Below are 10,148 nucleotides of genomic sequence, written 5' to 3'. Positions count from 1 at the left end.
GAAAGAAAGTAGCTGAGTCTTAGAATACCACGCCTTCAAGGACTGTTTCCATGAGCCTATCCACTGAGTCTCTTACCTGCTACCCTGAAAAAAAAAGTACGATGAAGAAATTACCAAAGGCACCCCTGAAAAACAAAGACAGCTGGGCCTGGCGCAGTGGCTCACTCCTGTCATCCCAGCACGTTGGGAGGCCGAGGCGGGTGGATCACCTGAGGTCAGGGGTTTGAGACCAGCCTGGCCAACATGGTGAAATTCCATCTCTACTAAAAATACAAAAATTAGCCGGGAGTGGTGGTGTTCCCCTGTAATCCCAGGTACTCAGGAGGCTGAGGCAGGAGAATCACTTGAGCCCGGGAGGTGGAGATTGCGGTGAGCTGAGATCACGCCATTGCACTCTAGCTTGGGTGACAGAGTGAGACCTGTGGGGAAAAGCAAGAGAGATCAGATTGTCACTGTGTCTGTGTAGAAAGAAGTAGACATGGGAGACACCATTTTGTTCTGTACTAAGAAAAATTCTTCTGCCTTGAGATTCTGTTAATCTATGACCTTACCCCCAACCCCGTGCTCTCTGAAACATGTGCTGTGTCAACTCAGGGTGAAATGGATTAAGGGCTGTGCAGGATGTGCTTTGTTAAACAAATGCTTGAAGGCAGCACGCTCCTTAAGAGTCATCACCACTCCCTAATCTCAAGTACCCAGGGACACAAATACTGCAGATGGCCGCAGGGACTTCTGCCTAGGAAAGCCAGGTATTGTCCAAGGTTTCTCCCCATGTGACAGTCTGAAATATGGCCTCGTGGGAAGGGAAAGACCTGACCGTCCCCCAGCCCGACACCCGTAAAGGGTCTGTGCTGAGGAGGATTAGTATAAGAGGAAGGCATGCCTCTTGCAGTTGAGACAAGAGGAAGGCATCTGTCTCCTGCCCGTCCCTGGGCAATGGAATGTCTTGGTATAAAACCCGACTGTACATTCCATCTACTGAGATAGGGAAAAACCGCCTTAGGGCTGGAGGTGGGACATGCGGGCAGCAATACTGCATTGTAAAGCATTGAGATGTTTATGTGTATGCATATCTAAAAGCACAGCACTTGATCCTTTACCTTGTCTATGATGCAAAGACCTTTGTTCACGTGTTTGTCTGCTGACCCTCTCCCCACTATTGTCTTGTGACCCTGACACATCCCCCTCTCGGAGAAACACCCACGAATGATCAATAAATACTAAGGGAACTCAGAGGCTGGCGGGATCCTCCATATGCTGAACGCTGGTTCCCTGGGTCCCCTTATTTCTTTCTCTATACTTTGTGTCTTTTTCTTTTCCAAGTCTCTCGTTTCACCTAACGAGAAACACCCACAGGTGTGGAGGGGCAACCCACCCCTTCAAGACTCTGTCTCAAAACAAACCAATCAAACCAAACAAAACAAAAACAAACAAACAAAAAAAGACCTCAGAGAAAGAGGACTGTTGTTCAAAGAAGAGGCCGTGGGTCAACTGAAGCAAGTGGACACGCAGCCAGGAAACAGGTGACACAGAAAGGAAGGACTCCCAGTCTCCTGGCAGAAGGAGCAGGTGAGGCAGAGACCTCTGAGTTACCCCTGGAAGCCGAGGGCCTGACCCCCACAGCCGCAGGATGGAAATCCTGCCACGGCCCGAATGGTCAGGGAAGGACCTCAAGCTCCACAGGAGTTCGGAGACCAGGACAGCTTAATGGCAGCTCCAGGAGACCCTGGCAGAGACCTCAGCCAAGCTGTGCCGGGCTCCCGCGTGGCAGGATCTGTGAAGTAATAGACGGGTTTTTGTGAGCAGGTTCCAGGTGAGACACACCAGTGGCCCTAAGAGGAGAAAATGCAAGGGTGGTAGGAAGTGGCGGGTGCACCAAGACCTAGCGGCCAGCCTGACCAGCACTGACTGGCACCTTGGTGCTGTGCAGTCAAGGAGAACTGGCTCAGGCTCAGGACATTCACTCCTGCTGCGCTGGGCACCAGGGACACCCCCGAAGATGGACAGAGCACCACGGGGGCTGCCCTGGGAGCTCACGAAAGAGAAGGGAGAAACACAGAGGCACAGCGGGCACCGCCTGCCAGGTGCCAGAAAGCAGCGCGTGGAGGCCTCATTAGAAGCAGAGACCAGGGAGCAGTGACTCAAACAGCACTGCCAGTGGGTCCTGAAGTGTGGGCAGGAGTTTGGGAAGGGCGCTGAGGTGGGGAGGCCGCTTGGCTCTCAGGGAACCCAGCCTTGTCACACGGATGCTGGGCTTCCTACTCTGGGGCCCTTGTAGCCACGAGGGTGTTCTAACTCAGAAAAGACACCACGGGTTTGGGATTGGAAAAGGGCATGAGAAGCACACAACCCCAGCAATAAAAATGGGGTCAAAGCAAACACTCAGAATGGGAAAGCACACGCCGGCGCGGACGGGGCCAACAGATACACAGAACCACCCAGAGTGAACTCTAGCACATCGTGTGGAGCAAAAGGAGTGCCAGGAGGGCGGGCAGACGAATCCATTCCTGAGAGGCCCGATGGCAGACAGGGCCCTCCAGAAGCTAGAATACCCATCAGCTTGGGGAGGGGAAGGGAAAGGGAGGAGAAGCTCTGGAAAGTTCCATGCTGTGACCTGGGGGGATTAGCAAGAGTGTAAACATGTAAACAGTCAAGCCGAGTGCTTAAGATTTGGGCATTTTCGCTATGTAAATTATACCCTAATTCAAAAAAATCAAGAACACCATATCCCAGGAAAACTTAATATAAAATATTGACACCAGCACGGATCTTGGTGAAGCTATTCAAGGTTATGGATGAGGAAAGAATGACCAAGGCATCCAGGCAGAAGAGGAGCGTTTCAGAGAAAGGGCAGAGGCCAAGGGCTTCCCAGTGGTGCAGGCTCAGCACAGTCCTGCAAGGAAAAACCTAAAACCCAACCACATGCCCCAAGCCCTTGCTATTCGCCATGCCCTCCGTCGAGTGTAATGGCTACAGAGGGCATTCTAGAGCTTTCAGGAGCTCAGCATGCAGCCCCTCTTGCCTGCCCCCGTGGAGCCCTCTCCCCAGATGGGAGCTGGGCTCAGGGTCCTGCTGGATGGGCACATGGACCGAGGTCCTGGGAAGCCGCCTGCTCCCACTTGCATCCTGCCTGTTACTCTCGTCACCCAGACTCTGTTCACCCAGGCTCTGCAGCAGGCGCTGGGCTGGATGGTCTACCGTGTAAACGAGGGGATTTCCCATCCCACGGGCTGCTTGAGGAGCAGCAGCCTCACAGAATGGCCACGCACAGAGTGCAGGGCGGCAGGACGGGAAGGCCCTGCCTGGAGTCAGGCACACGAGTGCCACAGTAGTGGCATGATTTTGCCCACCTGAGACTCAAGGAGTGGGACACCTGTCCCTCCTCCTCCACCCACGCTGCGGGGAACTGCATGGCTTCTCCGGGCGGGGACCATAGCTTTCCGCCTCAACGTACCTGGGGCTCGGCATGCTGCGTTGAATTTTGGAGTGGATGAGGAGTGAGGGTGTGGCAGGGCGGCTGGAGCTGTCCAACTGCTGAAACTGCTGCAGGTGCCACAGCGGCCGGCTCCCTGAAAGCGTCCTCCTGCCTCTGAGACCGTAGCGCAGGAGGGTGCGAGTGCACCTCCGCAAGGCCTGACGCCGCTGATCCACTTCCTCTCCCCACGATGGGGACACACTTGGCGACAGTTCCATCCGGGGTAAAAGACCCACCAAAAGGTCGCTGGCATGGGCACTCCAGGGACACCAAAGTGGAGTCTGGGAGACCCCTCGGCTTGTGCGGGGAGCATTCCTCCCCGAAATGCTCGTCCACTTCTGGTTACAGCAATCTTTGAGGGCAGGGAGGGTGGCCAGCAGGGGGCATTGTGGAGCAAGCACGTGGGCCTCGGATCCAAGCCTGGGTTCAAATCCCGGCTGCGGGACGTCCTCACCAAGTCTCGATTTCCTCCCGTAAATGAGGGATGCTGGCGCCCCTCTCGCTGTGGGGGAATAGGGCTTCCAGCACTGCTCCCAGCAGATCTCAGACCTCAGGACGTGAAGGTTATTTTAGGGACAAGTTAACCATGAAGTCTATTTAGTGTAACAGCAAGAGCTGCTAAAAACGTGCACAGACATTCCTTGTACAGCCTGAGTATCCCTTATCCAAAATGCTTGGGACCAGAAGTGTTTTGGCGGCCGGGAACGGTGGCTCACGCCTGTAATCCCAGCACTTTGGGAGGTCGAGGCGGGTGGATCACGAGGTCAGGGGATCGAGACCATCCTGGCTAACACGGTGAAGCCCCATGTCTACTAAAAAAAAAAAAAAAAAAAAATTAGCTGGGCGTGGTGGCGGGTGCCTGTAGTCCCAGCTACTCTGGAGGCTGAGGCAGGAGAATGGCGTGAACCCGGGAGGCGGAGCTTGCAGTGAGTCAAGATCGTGCCACTGCACTCCAGCCTGGGCAACAGAGCGAGACTCCGTCTCAAAAAAAAAAAAGCTTTGGCTTTTTTTTTGGAATATTTGTACCATAGTTAGCAGGTGAGCCTCCCAAATTCCCACATCCGAAATCTGAAGTGTTCCAGTGAGTATTTCCTTTGTGCGGCATGTCAGCTGCTCAAAAGTTTTGAATTGGGGGTGTTTGGATTTGGGATACTTAGCCCGTAATGCTGAGGAGAAAATTTCTGTCTCTTCTATTTTTCCTACACTTCCCAAATTTCTTTAAAGAGTATGAATAAATGCTATTGGGTAAAAAGAAATCTGTTTAAAACCTGTGATCTTTAAAGACTTGACCAGGGTATCCCACGCTTGAGGCACTGCCTAGGCCCAGTGAGCCAAGCCCAGCCTGAGTCGGCAGCGCGGCCCCGCCCCCGCAAGCCCCGCCCCCGCAAGCCCCGCCCCGTGCCGAGGGCATTTCCGGGCGCTCTAGGCAGCTCGGAGGACCCGTTCGGAAGACTGGCGGGGGACCCCGGGCGAACCCAAGGGTGGCGGGCCAGGGCCGGGCGAGTGCCTGGCGTTGCTCGCGCGGCTGGGGGGCCATGGCTGTGGGGCCTCTCTGGGAGGGGTCGCGAGGCTGTGAACCAGCACCGGGCTACGTTGTAGAGAGAGAGATGGGGCGTCACGGAGGCAGGGGGCGCCAGGCAGGGCGCGGCTGCCAGAGGCCCAGAGGCCGAGCTGGGCCCTGCAGGTCTGAGGTGCAGGACCCGATTCTGGCCCAAGCAGGGGCGTCCCACGGCTCGAGCTGCCCGTCCAGGTGGTGTCTGAGGAGGGCCTGGGCAGCGGCCTTGCAGAGGGCAGGCCAGCAGCTCCTGCTTTGAGGGCTTGGAGGAGAACAGACTCCCGAACCTGGCCCATGATCAATGTATTTGGGTATTTGAACTAAATCCAGATTTCCTGGCTTCCCCTGAGGCCTGCTGAATCCCTTGGGGTGGGGCCTGGGAATCTGCGTTTTCCAGTGGGCTTCTCAGATAGTTGGGTGGTCCCTGAGTGGGTTCCCATGACCCCATGAAACAAGACCCTAGAAAACGCAAGGCAAAGCGGCCTGGTGAGTGGCCAATGATCCACAGGAACTGGATGTGATCAGAGCGAGACCTGCATCAACTGGGCAGGGGAGGCGTGGAGCCATTCTGAGGAAGAGACCCAGCCGGAACCCAGGGAAGAGCAGGCTGTGAAAACTGGGCAGAAACTTGCGGCGACTCGGAAGACACTGCCAGGAAACCCTCCCCGGGCCTCCTGTGGGGCCTGTAGCAGCCGCAGGGGTCGGTTCTCACCTTCTGGTCCCAGCCAGGTTGTCTTGGAGTCAGTTAATGGGCAAGGCCCCTATCTCTCTTAGGATCTGAGGATGGGAGGGGCTGCGTTTTTCCAGAGGATCTGCACGTGTGCAGGCTGAGTGTTGAGACTTGATTGGTGTCAACTGGCACTGCCTGCCCATGACGCACAAAAGCTACTGTAAGAAACAGGGTCCATGTCTCCAGGGAGCAGGACCCCGTTCTGAGGCCACAACCCCGAGGGCAGTCTCCGCCTGCAGAGTCCTCCCTCTCGCACCGGCTCACCTCGTGGTGAATCCCTTGGCTACGGTTTGGTGTGAGAAAAGAGATGGGTGTTTCACTCCCTGCTGCATCCCTGGTGACGGCCCTGGCATTTCGGAGCATGAGATCTTTGCTTAAAGGTTTTTGCGGTGGTCACTGCACAGGGGGTGGGGGTGGGGTCCCTTGGTGCAATTTATCAGATTCTGCTGCGTGGATGACATCCACAGTGTTCCTCTCTAGTGGGGATTATCTGAGACCTTTCCGCATGCCCGCACCCACAGTCCGCTCCCTCACGGCAGCATGAACTCAGGAGGCGGGCGTTCCCACAGTCATTACATTTGCAGGGCCTCTCTATGTCCACTCTGATGCCTGAGGACCAGCGCTTCCACGAAGGTGTGGCCACGTCCAGTGCTGCTCATTGGCTTCTCTCCTGCGGGAATGTTCTGATCCCGAACGGAGCCTGAGCATGCGCGAAACCCTTCCCACGTTCACAAGGTGCTTCTCCAGTGTTCCATTACATCTCACCTATGCACACTTCATGCATACGGTTTCCACCGGCTGTGCGTGTCCCTAGAAGTCACATTCACGGCGTTTCTCCCTGGGAGGAATTCTCCCGTGCATGGCTGCTCTGAGACCATTTGCACCTGCGGCCACGCGTGGGCTCCTCGAGGCTTACAAACCAGGCTGGACTCCTGAAGCCCTAGCTGCACTCGGCACTCAGCGAGGTTTTTCTACAAAATCTCATCTCAGCCATCTGAGTCCTTCACCATTTATCTTATGAATCCGCTCGAACGTACAAGGAAGGCCTCTCTGCCCTCCTGCTCCAGGGAGGAGGTTTTGACCCTCAGCTCCACCTCTGCGGCTGGCCCGGTCTCCACAAACCTTTTTCTGCTTGGCCAGCTGGTGCCATGCTAGGCTTTCCCACTAGGGGCGCCAGAGAAAGCGCGTGAGGCTGCGGAGGAGAGAGGGGCACACTCCGGTTTGCTTCCGGTTTTTTCCTCAGGCTTCCGGTCTGTTTGGTGCCCTGGTCGCGTGTCTTCCGAACTCTGCTGCTTCGCCCCGGCAAGAGCACTTCCTTCCGCGGCTGCTAAAACTGGTGCGCGGGTTCCCAACTTCGCAGAAGCAGCTTCATCGCCCCCCCGCTAGAGACCTCAGACCGCAGCCATCGACGCCTCGCCTCGGGGATCTGTCCCCACCCTCGGGGCCAGGGCAGGGACCAGAGACCTGTGAAGCCCTCTCCTTAGGGGTTTAGTTCCCAGGCTTTCTGACCCCAGTAATTCCAAACGCTTCCCTTTGTTTCCACAGCCCTAGCGTAGCAGCTGCTCCCTGCAGTTTTTGCTTCTGAGATACTTAAGAGTTCTCTTTTCAGCTCCTTCGGTAGTCACTTCGTACATAGTGATTCATGATGCGAAATCCTCTCTGTTGAAATAACTGACGAGGCCTCTGTCTTCTGACTGGACCCTGACTTCCATGCCCTTTCCACCCTCACTCCAGTACATGCCCAAACCCCAATCTTTGTTGCTCCAGGCATTGCCTCGGTGGCGCTGTGTCCCCTCCTTTGAACTCTGATCCTTCTGCTCAGGCCCTTTCTCCCAGTCTGAAGTAAGGAGTGAAAAAATGTGAATTGTTCTACTCATCTGGAAAAGAGAACCCTGAGGCAGGAACAAGTCGTTAATTGCATGCGCGTTTGTCCACAGCTCACCATGAGTCAGGCCCTGTGCTAGGTGCTGGGATGAAGCAGTGACTGACACAGGCCTGGACCTGTCCTTGTGAAGAGTGCGTCTGTGACACAGATACTGTGCCATGTGGCAAAGTAAGCACGTGGGACAGCAGAGCCTTGTTTGCCATTAAAGTAATATCACAAGTCTGTTAAGGTTGGAGAATCAAGCGAACATGCTGAAAAGTTATGGGGAATGTAGTCTCATAGCTGGGAGAGCTGGGGGCCTTGTCAATTGGTTCCCCCAGTCTGGAGAGCAATCTGAGAGTAAGTAGTGACACTGTGTGTGCTGAGTGTGTCTGTGGGGGTGTTTTTGGATAAAATTAACATTTGAATTTGTGAACTGAGTGAAGCAGAGTGCCCTTCATAATGTGGGTGGGCCTCATTCAATTAGTTCAAGGCCCGCATAGGAACCACCTCCTGCCTGACTGAACCGGGACCGACGTCTTTTCTTGCCTTCAGACTTGAATGGAGACATCAGCTCTTTGTGGGTCTCAAGTCTACTGGCTTTCAATCAGCTCTTCTGCTTGACAGCTGCAGGTCTTGGGACTGCCCAGCCCCCATAACCCTGTGAGTGCATTCCTGATAATAACCCTCTTTCTCTTGTCCTCCCCCACCCCACATCATTGGTTCTGTTTCTCTGGAGAACCATAATACATCATTTACTAATCAGGAAATAGATTCAGAGACATTAATAACTCATCCAACCTCACAGTTAACTGTAGAGTTGGGCTTGAAATTCCAAGGTCGATTTTCTTAGCCAATACACCATGCTACATATATGTATGTAAAAATAAAAACGCTTGTGAACTGAAAAGGGTCCAAACTTAAGCTCATTTTGGTCCTTAATTGCTAATCCATAAGCATGTTTCGGTCCTTATTTGCTAATCCATAGGCCTGCACACCTGCCCCCAAGGCCATGGTTAGGTCGGCACTTGGCCCTCCCCTTGTCTGGGGCTGCCAGAAGCTGCCTCAGAAGCCCTCTCCCTGCAGCTCCAGTGCTTTAGGGTTCAGCGCCCCTCCAGGGCCTTTATTTCCTTCTGGGCTCAAAAGCAGATACTGTGCCAGATACAGATGATTACTTTCTGGGTTCCAGAACTCACATGCACCCCTTTTCCTGGTCTCTCACATTTGCTGTGACCAACCCAAGCCTCAGGTGGTCCTCTGCTGAGACTATCCACTCACGCTGTTGACAGAGCCCTTCCAGGAGCTCTTTTTATGGGGATTTGCTATGTACCTGGCACTGTGCAAAGAACCCCACCCATGCCGTCCTTGCAGCCGCCATGTGCGGTGCGGAGCGGGCTGCGCTACCACCATTGTCAGAGGCAGAAACAGGCTCCGTGAGGAAGGATAAGTGTGGGTTATGGAATCAGGGCTGGCAGATCCCAAACCTTGGCTCCCAGATACCATGGGATCTTTAGGAAGATCCCTGGTCACTTCGGGGAGGAGGGAGAGGGCGAAGGCTGAGAATCGGGGTCCTGGGTCGGAGGAGGGAGAGGGGTGGTGGTGTGCGCTTGGAGGTGGTGTGGGTTGGAGATTGGCCGTTGAGCTGGAGATGCTCCAGGTGGTCTGCGTCCAGGTTCCTCTGGTGGCGGGGGGATGGGGCAGAGCCGGCAGGGGTGGGACGGGGCTCCGAGCCAGCCCCGGGGGCGGCCACCCGGACAAGCGGCCCTCGTGTGACGCAAATCGAAGGAGGATGGGGAGAGGCGTGACCAAGAGGCTGAGCACAGCTCAGGGTCGCAGGCGTCCCAGGAGGGCTCAGGAATATCACGTCCGGTTCAACTGCACGCTGATAAACCCGGCAGCCACCACAAGGTAGAAAAATGCCCTTAAACGTCCACGCCTGGGTCCTGCCGGGCCGCTCTGGGGTTCCCGCGAAATGTTGAGTGGATCAGATGGCACGTTCGAGAATCAGCCCCGTGCCCGCGGGCTTGGAGAAGGCACTGAGGACACTGGGAAAGACGTAAATGCCATTTCAGCGCATTTCGCGGGCCCTGCCCAACGAGGGAGGACACAGAGACCTTGCAGAGAGTTTACGACCCGGCGCGGAGGAACAGCCCTGCCTGACCCAGGACCCGCCGCACCCCACTTCCTTCTCCGGGAAGCCTCCCGTAAGCTGCCGCTGCGGGAGTCTCGTGCGGGCTGCGGAGAGTGCGCCTGGCCCCGCCCCCTCCCCGCCCCTTCAGGAGCTGCGGCCACTTCCGGGACTATCTAGGACGGCGTGGAGGACCGCCGGGCTCCCCTCTCCGGTCGCAGCGGGCGGGAGTCCAACCCGGGCGCCGGGGGCGCCCTCTCCAGGTCTCACCTGCCCTCCTGCTGTGACTCATCCAGAACCCCCGGCCTGGCCCCCAGGTGTGCCTGTGAGGTCACTGTCCTGTTGAAGAGGAAGGCTACCGTCCCGGCTTTTTGGCGGTGTCTGCGGGGGCCTGCG

General features: G+C 55.9%; 1 long non-coding RNA gene across 1 annotated transcript; it reads left to right on the top strand.

The window, feature by feature from the left end:
* Positions 1-6,170: 6,170 nt before the first annotated feature.
* Positions 6,171-8,534, top strand: LOC107976465 (uncharacterized). The gene is made up of 2 exons (XR_010159717.1): positions 6,171-7,813; positions 8,180-8,534. It is a non-coding gene; the product is annotated as an uncharacterized LOC107976465 (long non-coding RNA).
* The last annotated feature ends 1,614 nt before the right edge of the window (positions 8,535-10,148 follow it).

Source organism: Pan troglodytes, chromosome 7 (assembly GCF_028858775.2).
Source record: "Pan troglodytes isolate AG18354 chromosome 7, NHGRI_mPanTro3-v2.0_pri, whole genome shotgun sequence".
Classification (NCBI taxonomy): Eukaryota; Metazoa; Chordata; class Mammalia; order Primates; family Hominidae; genus Pan; species Pan troglodytes.
Note: the sequence above shows the minus strand (reverse complement) of the source record. Positions and strands in the feature narration are given on the sequence as shown.